The sequence below is a fragment of the Uranotaenia lowii genome, chromosome 3 (genome assembly GCF_029784155.1).
Source record: "Uranotaenia lowii strain MFRU-FL chromosome 3, ASM2978415v1, whole genome shotgun sequence".
Classification (NCBI taxonomy): Eukaryota; Metazoa; Arthropoda; class Insecta; order Diptera; family Culicidae; genus Uranotaenia; species Uranotaenia lowii.
Window position 1 is genome coordinate 67804895 of NC_073693.1, and position 18980 is coordinate 67823874.

At 36.4% G+C, this 18980-nt stretch overlaps 1 protein-coding gene and 1 long non-coding RNA gene across 3 annotated transcripts in view; one reads left to right on the top strand and one right to left on the bottom strand.

The window, feature by feature from the left end:
- The window catches only part of LOC129750505 (calcium release-activated calcium channel protein 1), a 114235-nt gene that overhangs the window by 67660 nt on the left and 27595 nt on the right, over positions 1-18980 (top strand). The gene's annotated exons all lie outside the window — the stretch shown is intronic.
- LOC129750507 (uncharacterized) lies at positions 4261-5013 on the bottom strand. Its single transcript, XR_008738389.1, has 3 exons — positions 4714-5013; positions 4413-4653; positions 4261-4351 (listed from the first exon to the last, which is right to left on the bottom strand). It is a non-coding gene; the product is annotated as an uncharacterized LOC129750507 (long non-coding RNA).

Here is an 18980-nt window from a genome sequence, read left to right on the forward strand (position 1 = left end):
TCCGAGCAATCCATACGAAACTAAAAATCTCTCAATATCTCAAATAAAACAAAAATTATAGAACAAACAATAAACATTTATTTTACCTCATCGAAAAAGTATTAAAATTTTCTTTTCGTTTATTTTTTTTTCAAATTTTAGAACGCTGACTGGATTCACTAATTCGTTGAGCCCAAATGAAAAGCTTTTTATTTAATTATATTAAATCGAGAATAATGTGCCATCTATTATTTCTACTTGATATGGTTTTTATAAACATCTATTCTCAATTTATGTTACGTATAGGGTGGTTGAAGCGAAAAAAAAAATCAAATAATATCTCAAAAAGAAATTATTATCACACCCAATGTTACCCAAACATGTGTGAAAGAAATCATTGTTGGCCAAAATTTTCTCACCGTGAACTAAATCGGTCTGTCGTATATTTTGAAATCCTGTTCCAAATTTGCATGAATTTGGAACAAAGGCGTATAACTGTTGGGAATTTTGAAATCGATAACTGTGCTAAAACAGCAATTTACAACACCGGTGCCAGCCGAAATGTTTTAGCGTGGTCGAAAACCGTGTTTTGCATCTACCGTTGGGACAGCCCTAAAAGCATATAAAAAGCAACAAAATGTGTTCTTGTTAGCGACAAAAACAATTTTGTTTCGATAGAAAGATTTGGAATCGCAACAAATTATTTTTATCTAGTAGCAAAATTATAACTGGGAGCTGAAAGAAATCTAAAATCTCTATCTGAGCACCGAATCTATATAAAGATACGGGTCTGAACCTCAAACCATTTCATTAAAACGAAATATCTCAACATAAAATCATAATCATTTAGAATTAAAATAAGCAGCTGCCATTCAAGTAGGATTGCATAGAATGTCAGTTAACACAAACGATGCCTACTTTATGCTACTTTATGCTGTAATGTGGAACACTGTGATGTGGAAACCCTTAAATCGTTAAAGCAGTTAATCGCTTTCAACCAAGAGCTAGTATTCTAGCGATAGAATATTTTAAAACTTTACAGATGTCGATGATAATTTTTTTTTAATGCATTTTCAAATCAAGTTTAATGTCAAATGACCAAAAGCTTCGTTCAACCGTTGGTAAAAATCGGTTTCAACTGGTATCGGTCAAGTGATAGATGTTCAACGAGCCAATGTTTTGGTCGAAACAAGTTGGGTCGTTGTTCAATGGAGCAAGTGGAAACTAGTCGAAACCAATCCAGCTCGGCAGCAGGATTCGTTTCGACCTGGTACAAATCGGTCGAAGTCAATCGGAAAGAGACAGATGATCAACTGTCAATCCATTTCTACTTGTTTCGACCCGTTTCAACCAAAGTCCATTAAACAGACTAAAAATTAACATAGAAAATTTTAAAATATACGAAATTGAAAATAGTGGATTAAAACATACGATTAGATTATCTGATGTTTCAATTTTACTTTCCATGAAAATCCAGCTTTTTGAAAAAAAAATTGTTGTTGTAATTTTGCCTCCGTTAGGAGTTGTTAGCAAGCCACAACAACACAGTCAGACACACCTGTTCTAACTGCGCGGTCGTCGGCCGCACCAAAAATGAGCCTCAACTGTAACCACCATTGCCACTAGCCACCCGAAGCCTAGTAGTATTATCTAGGGAAAGGAGTAGCAGTGGCAATTTACGGCCATACAGCGGACCAGGGGCAAACGAGCATCATTCACCCCGACGAGACTGAAGATTTACAGATGTACAGACTATATGACAACATGTTGCATAAGTGATCGCTGTACAGTTTCAGTTTACTGCCCGCAACATTGCCGACATACGCGAGCATGTGATATCTGTCCGAAACATTATAAATCCGGACTGCAAAGCTTGATTGAGACTTGCGAGACGTACAAAGTAGCCTCTCTATCCCCGCGAGCTTAAAGCTCCGTTCATCAAAACCCGTTATAGGTTGGGCAACTGATATTGACACAAAATTAGAATAAGTAATCTATTGAAATTGTCAACGGATTCGATTAGATTACACTATTTAAAAATCATTTGAATCTGATTCTGCAGCTACAACTAGAAAAGATAGGAACCAAAAATATAATTCTAAAAAGAGAATCTGTAATTTAAAACCCGTTCATTTTAGTATAAAATCATAAAATCTCATGAATTAACCCCATGACATTATAATATGTAGAGGTAAATTCTGAATTCAAATTGAAGCGCTTGGGATCAAAGGGGTACATGTGTCTAAATGATAGTTTCGAGAAAACGCGGTTCAAAGTTGGGAAGGTGCTCGAGTTCTCATATATTTTTCGAAACCGAGCAGTTTTAATTCAATCAAACAAGTGTTAATAAATTATAGAAAAAATCTGAGTTTTGCACCGTTATGTATACTAAACTCAAAACTGATGATTTTGGCACTTGCACCCCTCTGATCCTGAGGGCCTCAATTATTCTATTTTTTATCAGAAATATATACATTTTGAATCTTAAACCAGAATTTGAATTCACAACTGTGAATTACAATTCCAAAATCAGATTTGAATATGATATTATTATTTTAATATCATTTCGAACTGAATGATGATTTTTTAATTTGAACTGTGATTCTGAATTGTGAGTCTGCATTTAAATTTGAATTCTATTTAGATGCTGGTTTTTTGATCCAAATTATGAATTATTAAATGTAAATTGAATTTGTATTCCGCGTATGGATTTGAATTCGTTTCATAATGTTAAGTTTAGCGAACAATTGGAGAAATCCAAATTCGAATGGTAATCGAATGTAATAGTATGAGTAATTAAAACTAAGATTAGTGTCATAACAATCAAAAAATTTTTTGAACAAATAAATTTTTCATGAACCATGAACCACTAATTCACTAGCAGGAGGTATGGCACTGCTTGAATGAGCGCGCAAACGGTTTGAGTAAAATCAGTCTGGATCGAAATATTTTGTACAAACCACCCTCTGTGGCATAGTGTATGGTGCTGTTTGTACAATATTCAGGAAATTTACTCAGCCCCAGTAGGGGTGGCGGTGGTTTTTTGTTATTACTGTTATCGCCAGCCATCGTTTGTGTTCGCGCTAAATACGTTTGTATCGTGTGTGGGCGAGCATAGATCAAACAATCGTCTTGGAATCATCGAATTTGCACACGCCATTTGTGTTGTCTATGGCATGGTGTATGGTGCAGTTTGTACAAATTTCAGGTCATTTACTCAGCCCCAGACGGGGTGGAAAATGGTTTTTTTTGTTGCTGGTACTGTAATCGCCAGCAATCGTTTGTGTTCGCGCGAAATTTGGCGAGCATAGAATCAAACAATCGCCGTGGAATCATCGCATTTTATACAAATGTGATGTAGTCTTTTCCCCGTGCAGCGTTGTAGTTCCATATCGGGATAGTTGATTTTCACCACCCGTACGATTGTTATCTAGAAATAACCAAGCAAAAGCATTATTATTATTGACATTTCATAAATAATTCAATCTTTTTTTGTTGCATTTAAACAGCTATGTATGTTTAGAAAGCCGAAAAGGATTTAAAGGAAAATTAGGCGATAGGTTAGGAGAATAAATATATCTTAAATTAGTTTTTGTTTGGCATATTATTTTCATCAGTTATCAAAGATTGGTTTTATTTACTTAAAACTAATGAATTTTAAATGCAATGTCATTATAAAAACACAATTTGAATAAAGATTCGAATTTAGAACGTAAAAGTAAAAAAAAAAATCAAGAATTAAATAAAATTTAATTTTAAGCTTATCATCATTTGAACACATCTACTTCAAAATAAGAAATTTGGATGGATGAGGTAACAAATTTAAAAGAAAGTTAAAAAAATTGCTCACCTCCCTTTACCATTAACGCTTGCGACGTATCATTCAGAACGCTTATGCAGCTTAAGCATAAAGTCGGCTGCCAAATCATGTTGCGTAGTTTAACTCTTGGGATATATCCAGAAAATTCATTCGATGCACTGCGGCCAATCTCACTACTCTGGCAGGTATGGAATCTTCGACTCGATGTTGAACTTATGGTTACTCAGAAACAGCTAGTCTCCTTTCTCCGGCAGATTAAAGGCGGTAGATAATTACATTTTTCCGACCGACATCTGGTGGTAAGTGAAGGTATCCGGCCTCTGAGAGCGTCTAAAAACAAATGGGTGTTCGCTCACCAACGCTTATGCATTCATCTGTAGCATCCTTTCGTCAATTTATGGAAAATAGGATATGTCTCAATCAATAGAATTAGTCATAAAATATATTAATAAAAAGATACCCACCAATGAAAATGTGACCATCACAAAATGTCCTTGGGCTGATCAATACGCCTAGGAACATGCACATGCACCTTCGATGATTAATTTTGGCCTAGAAATGACAAAAAAAATTTTTAATTGATTGATAATGGTTGGAATAATTGCTAACTTACCACTTGAAATCGCTGATGGAAGCGCCGTTAGCTCGTAACTGAAAAACGTTGAGTATCGGTCCACCTTTTGAGCAACACAGCCTTGCCGTGGGCTATAATAATTCCCCCCTCGTCTCAGGTGACGGGCATCAAGCACCAATCCGCGGCACGTTACGCATGATGCCGAAGTTTTTGACCGTCTTGATCAACAAACCAGCACCGCGTGCCACCGTTGCCAAATTTTTCGTAAAGGACTCCGGCGCTGTTCAAAGACACAAAATATAAGGTGGAGTAATATTTGTAGTAAATACTGGGTACTTACGGCAAGCGCGGAATATCAGGATTTTCGATAAAGGTTCTCAGATGCAGATTATTAGTTGGATTCCGACCAATAGCTATCGAAATTTGCTGCATAACCGCAAACTTCCTCGATTTCCGCTGTTGTAGCTTCGGTCAGCATGAAGTAAATCAAACTGGACTGCGCTCTTCCCTGGTCGTAGGATGGTTTCCATTCCGGTGAATCTTGGATAATCGTATTCGCTTTTAACAATTGATGTCTCGTCGCACTGTGCTTGTTCAAGGCGAGTGACTCGCCACGCCTTAGTGGTTGTCCAAGTGTCCAGCCACACTGTGCAATGCAAAAGTATTGAGAATGTTATCTCGCTTCAAACAGTGGATGTCTCGTCGCACTGTGCTTGTTCAAGGCGGGTGTCTCGCCACGCCTTAGTGGTTGTCCAAGTGTCCAGCCACGCTGTGCAATGCAAAAGTATTGAGAATGTTATCTCGCTTCGAACAGTGGATGTCTCGTCGCACTGTGCTTGTTCAAGGCGGGTGTCTCGCCACGCCTTAGTGGTTGTCCAAGTGTCCAGCCACACTGTGCAATGCAAAAGTATTGAGAATGTTATCTCGCTTCGAACAGTGGATGTCTCGTCGCACTGTGCTTGTTCAAGGCGGGTGTCTTGCCATGCCTTAGTGGATGTCCAAGTGTCCAGCCACACTGTGCAATGCAAAAGTATTGAGAATGTTATCTCGCTTCAAACAGTGGATGTCTCGTCGCACTGTGCTTGTTCAAGGCGGGTGTCTCGCCACACCTTAGTGGATGTCCAAGTGTCCAGCCACGCTGTGCAATGCAAAAGTATTGAGAATGTTATCTCGCTTCAAACAGTGGATGTCTCGTCGCACTGTGCAATGCAAAAGTATTGAGAATGTTATCTCGCTTCAAACAGTGGATGTCTCGTCGCACTGTGCTTGTTCAAGGCGGGTGTCTCGCCACGCCTTAGTGGTTGTCCAAGTGTCCAGCCACGCTGTGCAATGCAAAAGTATTGAGAATGTTATCTCGCTTCAAACAGTGGATGTCTCGTCGCACTGTGCTTGTTCAAGGCGGGTGTCTCGCCACACCTTAGTGGATGTCCAAGTGTCCAGCCACGCTGTGCAATGCAAAAGTATTGAGAATGTTATCTCGCTTCAAACAGTGGATGTCTCGTCGCACTGTGCTTGTTCAAGGCGGGTGTCTCGCCACGCCTTAGTGGATGTCCAAGTGTCCATCCACACTGTGCAATGCAAAAGTATTGAGAATGTTATCTCGCTTCGAACAGTGGATGTCTCGTCGCACTGTGCTTGTTGAAGGCGGGTGTCTCGCCACGCCTTAGTGGTTGTCCAAGTGTCCAGCCACGCTGTGCAATGCAAAAGTATTGAGAATATTATCTCGCTTCAAACAGTGGATGTCTCGTCGCACTGTGCTTGTTCAAGGCGGGTGTCTCGCCACGCCTTAGTGGTTGTCCAAGTGTCCAGCCACGCTGTGCAATGCAAAAGTATTGAGAATGTTATCTCGCTTCAAACAGTGGATGTCTCGTCGCACTGTGCAATGCAAAAGTATTGAGAATGTTATCTCGCTTCAAACAGTGGATGTCTCGTCGCACTGTGCTTGTTGAAGGCGGGTGTCTTGCCATGCCTTAGTGGATGTCCAAGTGTCCAGCCACGCTGTGCAATGCAAAAGTATTGAGAATGTTATCTCGCTTCAAACAGTGGATGTCTCGTCGCACTGTGCTTGTTCAAGGCGGGTGTCTCGCTACGCCTTAGTGGTTGTCCAAGTGTCCAGCCACGCTGTGCAATGCAAAAGTATTGAGAATGTTATCTCGCTTCAAACAGTGGATGTCTCGTCGCACTGTGCAATGCAAAAGTATTGAGAATGTTATCTCGCTTCAAACAGTGGATGTCTCGTCGCACTGTGCAATGCAAAAGTATTGAGAATGTTATCTCGCTTCAAACAGTGGATGTCTCGTCGCACTGTGCTTGTTCAAGGCGGGTGTCTCGCCACGCCTTAGTGGTTGTCCAAGTGTCCAGCCACGCTGTGCAATGCAAAAGTATTGAGAATGTTATCTCGCTTCAAACAGTGGATGTCTCGTCGCACTGTGCTTGTTCAAGGCGGGTGTCTCGCCACACCTTAGTGGATGTCCAAGTGTCCAGCCACGCTGTGCAATGCAAAAGTATTGAGAATGTTATCTCGCTTCAAACAGTGGATGTCTCGTCGCACTGTGCTTGTTCAAGGCGGGTGTCTCGCCACGCCTTAGTGGATGTCCAAGTGTCCATCCACACTGTGCAATGCAAAAGTATTGAGAATGTTATCTCGCTTCGAACAGTGGATGTCTCGTCGCACTGTGCTTGTTGAAGGCGGGTGTCTCGCCACGCCTTAGTGGTTGTCCAAGTGTCCAGCCACGCTGTGCAATGCAAAAGTATTGAGAATATTATCTCGCTTCAAACAGTGGATGTCTCGTCGCACTGTGCTTGTTCAAGGCGGGTGTCTCGCCACGCCTTAGTGGTTGTCCAAGTGTCCAGCCACGCTGTGCAATGCAAAAGTATTGAGAATGTTATCTCGCTTCAAACAGTGGATGTCTCGTCGCACTGTGCAATGCAAAAGTATTAAGAATGTTATCTCGCTTCAAACAGTGGATGTCTCGTCGCACTGTGCTTGTTGAAGGCGGGTGTCTTGCCATGCCTTAGTGGATGTCCAAGTGTCCAGCCACGCTGTGCAATGCAAAAGTATTGAGAATGTTATCTCGCTTCAAACAGTGGATGTCTCGTCGCACTGTGCTTGTTCAAGGCGGGTGTCTCGCTACGCCTTAGTGGTTGTCCAAGTGTCCAGCCACGCTGTGCAATGCAAAAGTATTGAGAATGTTATCTCGCTTCAAACAGTGGATGTCTCGTCGCACTGTGCAATGCAAAAGTATTGAGAATGTTATCTCGCTTCAAACAGTGGATGTCTCGTCGCACTGTGCAATGCAAAAGTATTGAGAATGTTATCTCGCTTCAAACAGTGGATGTCTCGTCGCACTGTGCTTGTTCAAGGCGGGTGTCTCGCCACGCCTTAGTGGTTGTCCTAGTGTCCAGCCACACTGTGCAATGCCAAAGAATTGAGAAGTTTATCTCGCTTCAAACAGTTATTATTCTTTCAACGATTCTATTAGGATTGAAAATTAATAAGATCAACTGCGATTATGAAATTTGAATAATAAAATCATAATGATAATGATGATGATAATGTTCCCACCTCATTCCCCTACACATATTTGAGCGGATCGAGTTATATTTTTGAAAAGATTTTTTTTTAACAAATCACATTCATTTACTGCTACAATTGTACTAAGAACCATCTCAGATTTGGAACAATTCATGTAAATACCGCGCAGTGCTCAAATATATGTAGACTTCTCTTAACTAATTTCAAGTTGACAAAAGGCCAATGAATATTCAACAATCTTAAAAATTATCACTATTATTATCATCATCATTATCATTATCATCCATGAGAATTTAGACGAACCATCGCTGACTGTTTCAATTTCGCTACAATACACAGATACTAAGGAATAACTGAATATCTGCAGTGACTTGTCTCATCAATGTTGACATCTTACTTAAATTTTATTTAAATCTAAACTGAATTGTTTCAAGCTCTTCGCATTTCATTTTACCTTTTATTGATTTATCTGATGCACTGCGATCGCGAAGGAAGCTCAAATGAAAGACTCGCAAATTGATGCCACATTTTTTCTGATCCTATTTAGTAACCAGAGAACAACATCACAACTATTATGAACTGTACTCAATATTAATTCAATTACCAATGTGTGAATCGTATTAAAAACAAAAAATTACAAGAACAGTTCACTTTCTCTTACATTAATTACACTTGTATTCGGAAACTCATGTTTAGAATTAAGTTTTTTAGGGAGAAGTACATTATAATGTGATGATCCGTAAATCATAACAATTGGAGTCAATGATACCACTGGTGGTCTGATTTCTAAACAATTAACTGGGGTTCCCTTGATAACGACAAAAATACTTCGTTTTAAAATAATACTTAATGCGTATAAAGTATCTGCATTACCCCAGGCACTGTCCTCACATGAAATACAAAGAAGATTGAAAAATGATCCCGATTCAAGTAAATTTTCTCTACCTTCAAAATAGGACTTATTTTGTAAAACACTTCTGAATGCGAACGTTCGGAGAACATTTGACAAAAGTGTATTTCCAATCAAAGAATATGAAATCGAATGGAACTGACAATTTCCATCTCTCGGAATTTCAATTTCAACAAATTCTTGAAAATACTGTTCGTTTGCCATCCTGTCAAGATCACGTAAACGGTCAAAAATCTGAATTGGAGAAACATTCATATGCGTATGAACTAAATCTAGGGATTGAGAATAACTTTCTAACAATGACATAACGCGGTATTCTGTATCTAGATTAAAATTCATTGAAGTAACCAAAATGTCTAATATTGCACTATTCAAATTTCTAAAAAGCTCTTCGTTGAACCATTCTTCATTTTCTAATATCTCTGTTGTTGAATTTTCAATCAAAATATTAGCTTCATTAAATAATTCTTCTGGAGGATCATTGAAAAGTTCATTATGAATGTTGTCATTCACTATATTTGATGAAGAAGTATCAAAATACTCACTTCCTAGAATTTCAGCAGATTCCAATTCCAATACTGTTTGAGGAATTATCGCAAAGATTGGTTTGTGGTCAGAAAAATAAGACTCATATACACCAGCTGAAATATTTCTTATGTTAGAAAATACAATATCTAATCTAGAACCAAGATCTGTTGTAGGTTCATAACAAACTAACTTATCATAAAGATGCATTCTATTCAGATTATTTACTAATTTTTTTGTTTCGTCACATGTACTGTTGAGATTAAAATTGAAATCTCCTATGAATACGATTGGTTCACTGTAAGCCTTATAAATTAAATTGAATACAGATATAAATTCATTATAATTAATTTTCGGTGATTTATAGCCTGTAAGAAGTGAAAAATTTCCATGTTTTAGAAGAACTAAGTCAGTATGGCCAACATATTTATTCTGGTTATTGGCTTTGAAAACCGTCTTATGACTTTCTACTGAAACTATTAAACCAATTTTCGCATAGCATATTATACCTTTGGCAATGCCACTCTTAACAAAAAATGGAAATTTTTGTCTATCTGATCGGTAAACAATATGGAAATTGGGTATATTTACTTCATCGTTTGTAAGGATCCCCGTTTCAGAAAATACAATTATGTCACATCTCGAATACCATGCATCCGCGGATATGTACTTGAAATTTTCTCTCAAAGATCTAGAATTCTGATAAGCAATAACCAATCCTGCGTGAGTTGTTAAATTATCAAACGCTAAAGTTAATTGTCTGTATGTCTTTAATCTTTCCGTTTCTTTCAAACAAGCTCTTATGGTAGGATTATCGGCCATATTTCCCGGAAATTTTCCTAATATATAAAGCCCAGATAGTTTCGAAACACGACTCAAGGCAACATAAATTAACTGACGAGTTGAGTTACCTTTCTTGCGTAGATCAACGCACACTTTGGAATATGTTTGTCCCTGACTTTTATGAATTGTAAGCGCTTCACAGGGAACTAATGGGAATTGATTCCTAATAACTTGATAGTCACGTTGAAAATGATTAGTCAAACTATATCTTTGCCTTTCAATAGGTGTCCAGTTTTTGTTAAGATTCAAATTTTCTGTAAATTCATGAAATTTAAGTCGAGCTTTTCTGCCAACTTTCTTGCTGTCAAAATTAAGGTACACCACGATAGGTTTATTCGATTGTGGATTACAAAAAACAAATTCCAAAACTCCAGTTGCACCGTTTACGATGCCATCCGATACATCTAAATTTGCAGTTACCATGTACTTGATACCTTTTTTGAATTGTATAGAATATGGATACCCTCCACAATCCCGGGTAGTTTTAGCTTTCCAAATATCAAGTTTCTTTAAAATTTGTTCTTCTTTCAAATTGCCTGTCAATTTATCTTCAGCCAAACTTAAAATTTCGGTTTCAGTCGACTCTGCAATTTTTATGGCATTATATCTGTCAACATCCAAATTCGTATAATACAACCTTATAGCGTCACTAGGTACTTCACTTTCGGAGACTTCTCTACTTTTAAAAACGTTGATATCTGCTGCGTTCATAGTTCCCTGGGCAAAATTATTCAACGCATTAACAAAGTCTAAGTCGTCTTTCTGTCTCATGACCTCAGTTAATTCATAAAATTCAAAATCCGCCCATAAAGGGGAAAGATCCAACGTCACCAAACAATCTCTGGGAGGGTTAAAAATGAATCTATCTTTGACCGGCGGAAGCTGTCGGAAATCTCCTACGGTTATTACAGATAAACCACCAAAACTTTCATCCATTCCTGTAATTTGGCGCAATCTTGTATCTATACGACTGAAAATGGTACTTCCAACCATTGAAATTTCATCTATGACTATCAATTTACAATGTAACAATTGTTGGCGTAAATTATTTGCGACGTCCATAGGTAAATCTGGTATGTTTCTAGTTTCGGTCAATGGTAAGGCAAAAGCTGAGTGCAAAGTATTGCCTCCAATTAAAAAGGCAGCTTTTCCAGAAAACGCACTTAATAACACTTTGACAGAATCTGATGATTGCCAAACTGAGGTTTCAACACAGTACTCCAGAAAATATGTAATCAATTGATAAATTGTTGATATAACTAAACTTTTTCCAACACCTGCTGAGCCGGAGATGAAAATTTTTAAAGGTAACTTGTTCAGTTTAAAGCATTTGTAAATATGAATTACAATTTCTCTTTGTCTGTTATTAAGCTTCCTTAGATTTTCAAGAAGATCGCGTTTGTTTACTTTCGGAGGAGCCGAATACACAAATGGAGTAAACGTTTTTGGTCTATCAATACCTCCTTGTACAAGAATATCGATTTCATGATCTTTAGACAGCTGATTTTGTTCGAATTCGGAAATTTCTTCATTTTCTAAATCTGCTCTATTATCATTTGCGGCTTCTATTGCTTTGTCTATTACATCATCTGACAGAATTTGAAATTTGGAACGATTTCTAGTAATCACACCGAGGTTATTATTATACACTTCCAACCAGTTCACTGTTTCAATTTCATTGATTTCATTTCTCCAAGGATAGAATAGAAGTAATTGCTCTCGATAATAATTGTCGGGATCTTGTTCGATTTTGTATCGATTATATCTCAGAATTCGAGCTGTTTTCCTTCTCTTATGGTTAGGATTTTCTCTATCTACTTCTGTTTCTTCAATGTCCTCTTCTTCGTCAGAAATCTGTGACCTGTTCTTATCAGGACGACTTTTTCCTTTAGCTTTAAAATAAAATGCAGCGTACTCAGCTAAACAAATGTTTTGTAAATCTACTCGTTCCGCATAATATGTTATGATATCTTTACCAGCGATATCGGTACTATCTTTGCTCATTGATCTTAATTGTTTTTCTGATTTAAGAAAAACTACCCTATCTTCAGATTTACAGGTGCTGATATATATATGAGTTCGACTGAAATGGGACAAAGGAATACTTAAACAATGATAAATAGCTTCGCTGACGCTCATTAGATTCGAATTGAGAAATTTGTTAGCAATTGTCCTCAACTTTTCAAGATAAGTAGTATTTCTTTTATCTAATTCATTTTGCAGTTCCTTCAACTGCTTCGAGAGTCCCGATTCAGACTTAGCAATGTAATCAACAATGTATGCTGCAACGCCATATTCATCTAGAATTAGCTGCAAATCTGTATTTGACTCCATTAAATTCAATATTATTGGATTATAAGAATTGATATCAACTTCACAGCTCCTGCGTTTATAAAAAATTGTAACTTTACTTATAGAAGCTCTTAAAGCGGTTATGTAATGATCTTTAGTCAAATGCAAGCTTTCTAAAATTTCTTCAAAACTGAGATTTGATCTTTCTCTACTTGAATATAGAACTTCCATCGTTTCTTTTATTTTCTGTAGATTTCTCTTAACCGCTGCAGTAATTTCGTTCTTGGGCAATGGTTTTAAAATTTTAGTTTCTGATAGAACAAATTTTGGAAAATTAAATCTACATGTGTTTTTATTGCTCCGTCCTTTTGAACATGTATCAGTGTGCTTGTGACGCAAATATTTACAAAGTGGATTATCAGCATCATACTGACATGTGATAAATGTATCAGCAAACTTTTCAAAAGCTTTTATACTATCTTCATCATTTAAATCTAGACAAGGTGCATCTTCAATGAACAGTAACATATGATCATGGGGAGATCCCCTCATTTGAAATTCGCGCCTTCGGTAAAAATCTGTTATTTTATACGGTTGGAATGGGCCTGAGCTTTGTTTCATTAATTTCATTAGCTCAGTAATTTTAAAATCATAATACAATGCAGAGTAAACAGGATTTTCTTTAATAAGATCGTGTTTTTGTTGTTCCGGAAGGTTAAGAGCTTGCAATAACGAAATTTGTTTCCCTGTAGTCTTCAATACCAACCCTTGTATCAATTCAGGCCATTTATTTTCAACTGCAGACACGGTTAAGAAAAACATTGGTTTTCCGCACTGCCGCAACATCGCAAAGAGATTCTTTTTCTTCGAGCTCCAAAAACTTGGAGAACATCTGATTGTGCTTTAAAAAATTCAACCCATCATTATGCTGCCTAAGCTCTGTAATATAAACTGGGGGATTTAATGCTTCCTCAACTGTAACACCATTAGCATTAGATTTCTTTTTTAGTGTAAGTGTAGGTTGAACTAAGAACTTCTGATTCCAATTTCATTTTGGCCAAATATAAAATTCTGAATGCCGAAATTTTAAACTGTATGGCCAGCGTACTTCCCATTTAATTAAATCAGATCTTGTAATATTTTTGTTAAGTACTTTGCCTTTTTTTTCCAGCGAAAATTTTTGGAAAACAAAAAACATTCAACATCTGGTTGAATGTGAACTGAAACAGGGCCAGTGATTTTGACCTGGAGCCATAACAATAGTGGCATGTTGTTGCCGTTTGTTGATGTGAAGTCGAAAAGTAAAACATTCATCATCATCATCAACCAAATGTTCATAAAAATTCATCATCGACCTCTTAAATCGTCTAATTGTAAATTCGAATTCACTTCTTGTTCTAATCCAGAACAAAGTTGATTATCCCGAATATTACCCCCCCCCCCCTACCCCCCCCCCCCCCCCCCCCCCCCCCCCCCCCCCCCCCCCCCCCCCCCCCCCCCCCTCCCCCCCCCCCCCCCCCCCCCCCCTCGTCGCTTGTAGCAACTTGATTTTCACTGGCATCTAAATTTATGACATTGTTCCGATTGATTTCCTCCGTGAAAATTCTCATATCATGAGAAGAAACTTGTATGTCATGTTTTTTTGTATAATTCAGTATTTTTCAAATAATCAAGAGCTTCTGATACATATGGACGCACGGACCAATCCACTAATATATGTGGAAGAGTGACCCATATGTCGTTTGATTCAAGGTTATTCCACCGGTATAGGTAATATAACATCAAGATTATTTAGTTGTCTTGGGCAAAGACGAAACCATAAGGTGGCACACTACTATGGCACATGAATTGCACTTCCCTTTCATTCCATGCTGTGGATTACAAGCACGTTTTGACATGAGAACAACCTTTTGGAAAGCAACATAAGGAGAAACTATTCTTTCTTCAATATCATTAAGTCTTGTAATGGCATTCGGGAACCGGCGGTAATTTTAATCCCCAACTTGAAGGCAAGCTTGGGAATTTTTACGTTCTTTTTACATATTTAATGCAAGTTTTACACAGAAAATTGCAAGAATTTTGAAAATAATAATTCAAGGTGCGTGAATCGCAAGTATTTTGAACGTTTTCGTTTTTCAGAATTTTATCAATTATCTGTTCAGAAATTTTTTGAACACTCTTATTAGAAAAATGAACCCTCGCAGCTTGCGCATACATAACTGGGCTATCTGCTTTCTATTCTCAATGAATTCCCTTATTGATTTCGATTGAATATCATTCGAACGAATTAGAAAGTTGTAATATTTGTCTCGATGAGCTATGAATTCATTCATTTCTTTGCTCCCGTCGTGATAATCTGTTGCGTGCATTTTCATTAACATTATAGCGTTTCATTGCTTCTCTGTAAACGTATATTCAACAAATTTTGAATGATTCGACGCATGCTTGGACGTTTTCGTGTCTTAAACGTTTTTCTGCCAATTTACATAGAATATTATTCTTCTCTCTTGCATAGTATTCCATGTTTTCATTTCTTATCTTACGCATTGACGAAGTCTGTTCATCGTTTTTTCATTTTCGTAATAGCTCATATCTGCTCTTATTTCTCGAAATCCTTTTAGCATTTTTTTCTCGCATGATTGAAGAAATTTCAATATCTCTTCTTTTCCTCTGGATTCTTTGTTTGTTCTTGCTCTTTATATGAGTTATCTTCGTTTACAATAGTATTGGCATAATCATCAATTGCTTCTGCATGATTCAGGGTTTCTCTTTGTCGATTTTCTTCACTGTAACAATTTTGATTTGTTTGTATTTCTTCCAAAATTGTTACGTTTGGTTGATTAGAAAAACTGACATCTGATTTTCTGTTTTGCTCATTTATAACAGAAGCGAGTTTTTTAATGTACTTTTGCTTAATCGTACAAACGAAGTTTTTTCGCTTTGTATTCCGACGAATATTTTTTGGTGCGAGACATGTTTAAAAACTGAAATAAAAAATTTGAAAAAGTTTCAAGTTTAAATATTTAGATTCGATTTATTCTAACCAATGTTCATAAAAATTCAATCATTACTTTAAATAAATTTAATTGATTATTATAAAATAAGGCAATCGTGATTAATAAAGTTAATTAACGAACGCCTTGAATTCTATCATTTTTCAGAAAAAGTGTTGATCTTTATTGATTATTTTGGAACGAAAATTTGAATAAATAAGTTTGAATTTTGGTAACCTTAACATAACCCATATTTTCTCATCAAAATAACATCAAACAGAAATAAACACCATTGCTGTATCCCAACAAAGTAATCTTATAAATGAGTGGATGGAAACTTTAAATTAAAGGAAAGCTATTAATACTCAATAAAAATACACAAAAACAAAAAAGTTATTTACGACCCTTAGAGCCGAAGGGGTAAAGCTGAATAAAAGAATAATTCGAGAAAACATGCATTTAAGTTTTTTCTGGTCATAATTCCATATATTATTCAAAAATTGTTATTTTTGTAAATAAACTTAAAATAACCCCGATAAAATTACCAAATACAAATTAAAATATGAAAAATTGTTAAGTATTACTAACTCAAAATCGATCATATTTGCACTTATACCTCTTTGGCTCTGAGGGTCTTTTTTCAATCCAAATATTGGATATCAATCGATAATGTCAATATAATTTGTTCCTGATAGTACGATTTTAAAAATAGAAACCAATTGAGGCGCCAGGATCAGATGAACATCATTTTCATAGTGAATAAATTAATTTTGACAGGTTTCCAAATTTAAATCAAATACCATTTAAAGTACACAAAGGTAAGTACGACGGTTTTTCGTATAGTACATACTTAAATGCTTTTAAGAAAATCAGCAGTGGATCTATTTAGGCAAACGATCAATTTGATGCAGAATATTTTTTTTTTATTACACTGAAGATATAAGCATGATCGAGATAAGTTTGTCGCCCCCTCTGCTAGGACGTCCAGTTTTGACACGAACTCGCTAAACTTATCACTAAAACTAATGAACTGCTGTTTTCTTTACTTACTTCGCTTTGATAAAGGTTAAAGAAACTATAGTAAACAAAGAAGCGCAATCTGATACCTTTCGAAATAATGTGCTTGCAACCCCTGCTGTAGGTCTGCCTTTAAGACTGCTTGGTTTTGCTCGATTGGAATGACACTGACAGAAAATCCAAAAATTCCAATCGTGACATTTCGTCTCTTTGTTTACTATAGGCTCGTTATATAGTAAGGTAAGTAGGGACGGTAGATTTTCTCTAACCTTCTGAATGTTAGTATTGTTTCAATGCAAAGTTTGTCGTCATGAACACGCTAGATTAAAAAAAAAAAAAAAATGCAACTGAAAATGATGCACATCATCTCGACATAGTAGTTATAATAAAAAGTATACCAAAAAAAAACGCTGTAAACATCCGTTAATTGTCGAGATTCCAGAACAGAATCAGAACAGAAAATAGAAATAACAGTTTATTTCCAAAAACTTATTCAAAAAATTGATTATTTTATCATGTTTTCGAATCTCCAAAACACATAGAAATCCACAATAAAAACACCATGGATAAAATTCCTTTGACTAGAGTATTTGTTGTGAATGTAAATCATTAAAAGAATTCACACCTCTTTCGAGATATTTGGAATAAACAGCAATGCTCTCGTGACCTACCATTACGTCAAATAAAACAATATTTGAAAAAACTGAGAATTTCACTTATACTTGTATTTGTTTTCTCCACTCGATCAGTGTTCCACCCGTACCCGACAAAAACAAACACAAAATCGTCGCCAGTGTATTGCTACCCTTCACGCACTCACACGCTCTCATCGCAACACTGGCAAAATTATCGGTGGGCCACCGTCCGTAAGCAGAACTTCACCAGGTCAAAACCAGTGCAACACCGTCCGAATAAACAAACAGTTTGACAGCACCTAGTGGTGCACTAGGGCAACACGAGTGCAACACTCGGCATAAACAAATACACTATTATTATATGCTGTATTATTGCATGATTGGATAAAGCTTGGCAAAGTTTCGGCTGTCCCTGGAACCCAACAAAACAGTCTGACCTCGCGCGTCGTCAGCCCGCACGCAAACACGGTCTCCACTGTAACTTCTACCACCAGCCACCAGCTTTGATTTCCCAGACTAAGAGAAAGGGATAACGGTGACTAACTTAGTTCAAAAATCGGATATAAGGGGCAAAACGAGCATCAATAGCCCCGAAGTATTTCGAAATTTTCATGTGTACTAACAAATAAGACAACATGTTGCATAAGTGATCGCTGTACACTGTCAGTTTACTGCCCGCAAACAGTGCCGACGCGAGCATGTGATATCTGTACGAAACATTATAAATCCGGACTGCAAAAAGCTTGTTTTGGACTTATGAGCCGTACAAAATAGCCTCTCTATTCCCGCAAGCGAAAAGTTTCTCTGAACAATATACTTGTAATTTGAATACCTGTATTGACATTTTCAATGAATCTAATTAGATTTTTGAAATCGAAACCAATCGTATGAATTTTAATATCAAGTCTCATTTTAAAAAACAGAATCTTGTAGTCTGAAGTACAAGTCTGAATAATTTTAGTTATAAATTGACTCAACTTTAAATCTTATAACTGAACCTCATTACCTTATAATATATCATTTGAGGCACTTGGCATCAGAGGGTGTTGCAAGTGCCTAAATGATAGTTTCGAAAAAACACGCTTCAAAGTTGTGAAGGTGCTCGATTAATCATATATTTTTCGAATTCGAACAGTTTAATTCAATCAAAAAGTGTTTTAGAAAAACTATGAAAAATCTCGGTTTTGCACCTCACTTTCATTGAAACATGAAGAATCTTATAGGTTTACTTAACTAAATATTGATGATTTTGGTACTTGCACCCCTCTGATACTGAGGGGCCTCATTTATAAATTTAAATTCTCATTCTAAATCATAAATCTAAATCTGGATTAAGATATCTTAGTTTTGACAATATGTACATTATTCTGAATAAAGAACCTGAAATTTATTTATATTTATTAAAACCTGAAATTTGTGAATTCCAAATCTAAAATCGGAATTGAAATCATGCATATTGAATAATGTGATTCTTAATTAGAATTCCATTTAGATGCAGAATTTTGAATCCCAATTCTGAATTGTAAATATGAATTATGAGTTTTATTCTGAATATGAATTTGAATTCTGTGATTGGATTCTGAATCTGTTCCACAGTGTTAAAATAAGCAAACATTTGCAAAAACAATCAAAAACATGAATCTGGGTTCTGAACCTGAATGGATATTCTGAATCCCAAATCTGAATACCAAATGAATCTAAAATCTGAATCTGAACTTGTGAAATGTACATCTTAATTTTGAATTTATATTTATCATAAATATGAAACTAATTTTGAATCTGATAACTGATTCAAATTCAGAATCTGCCAAAACACATTGTTTGCTAGAGAAGAATTCCTTCATCACCCCTTTTTGA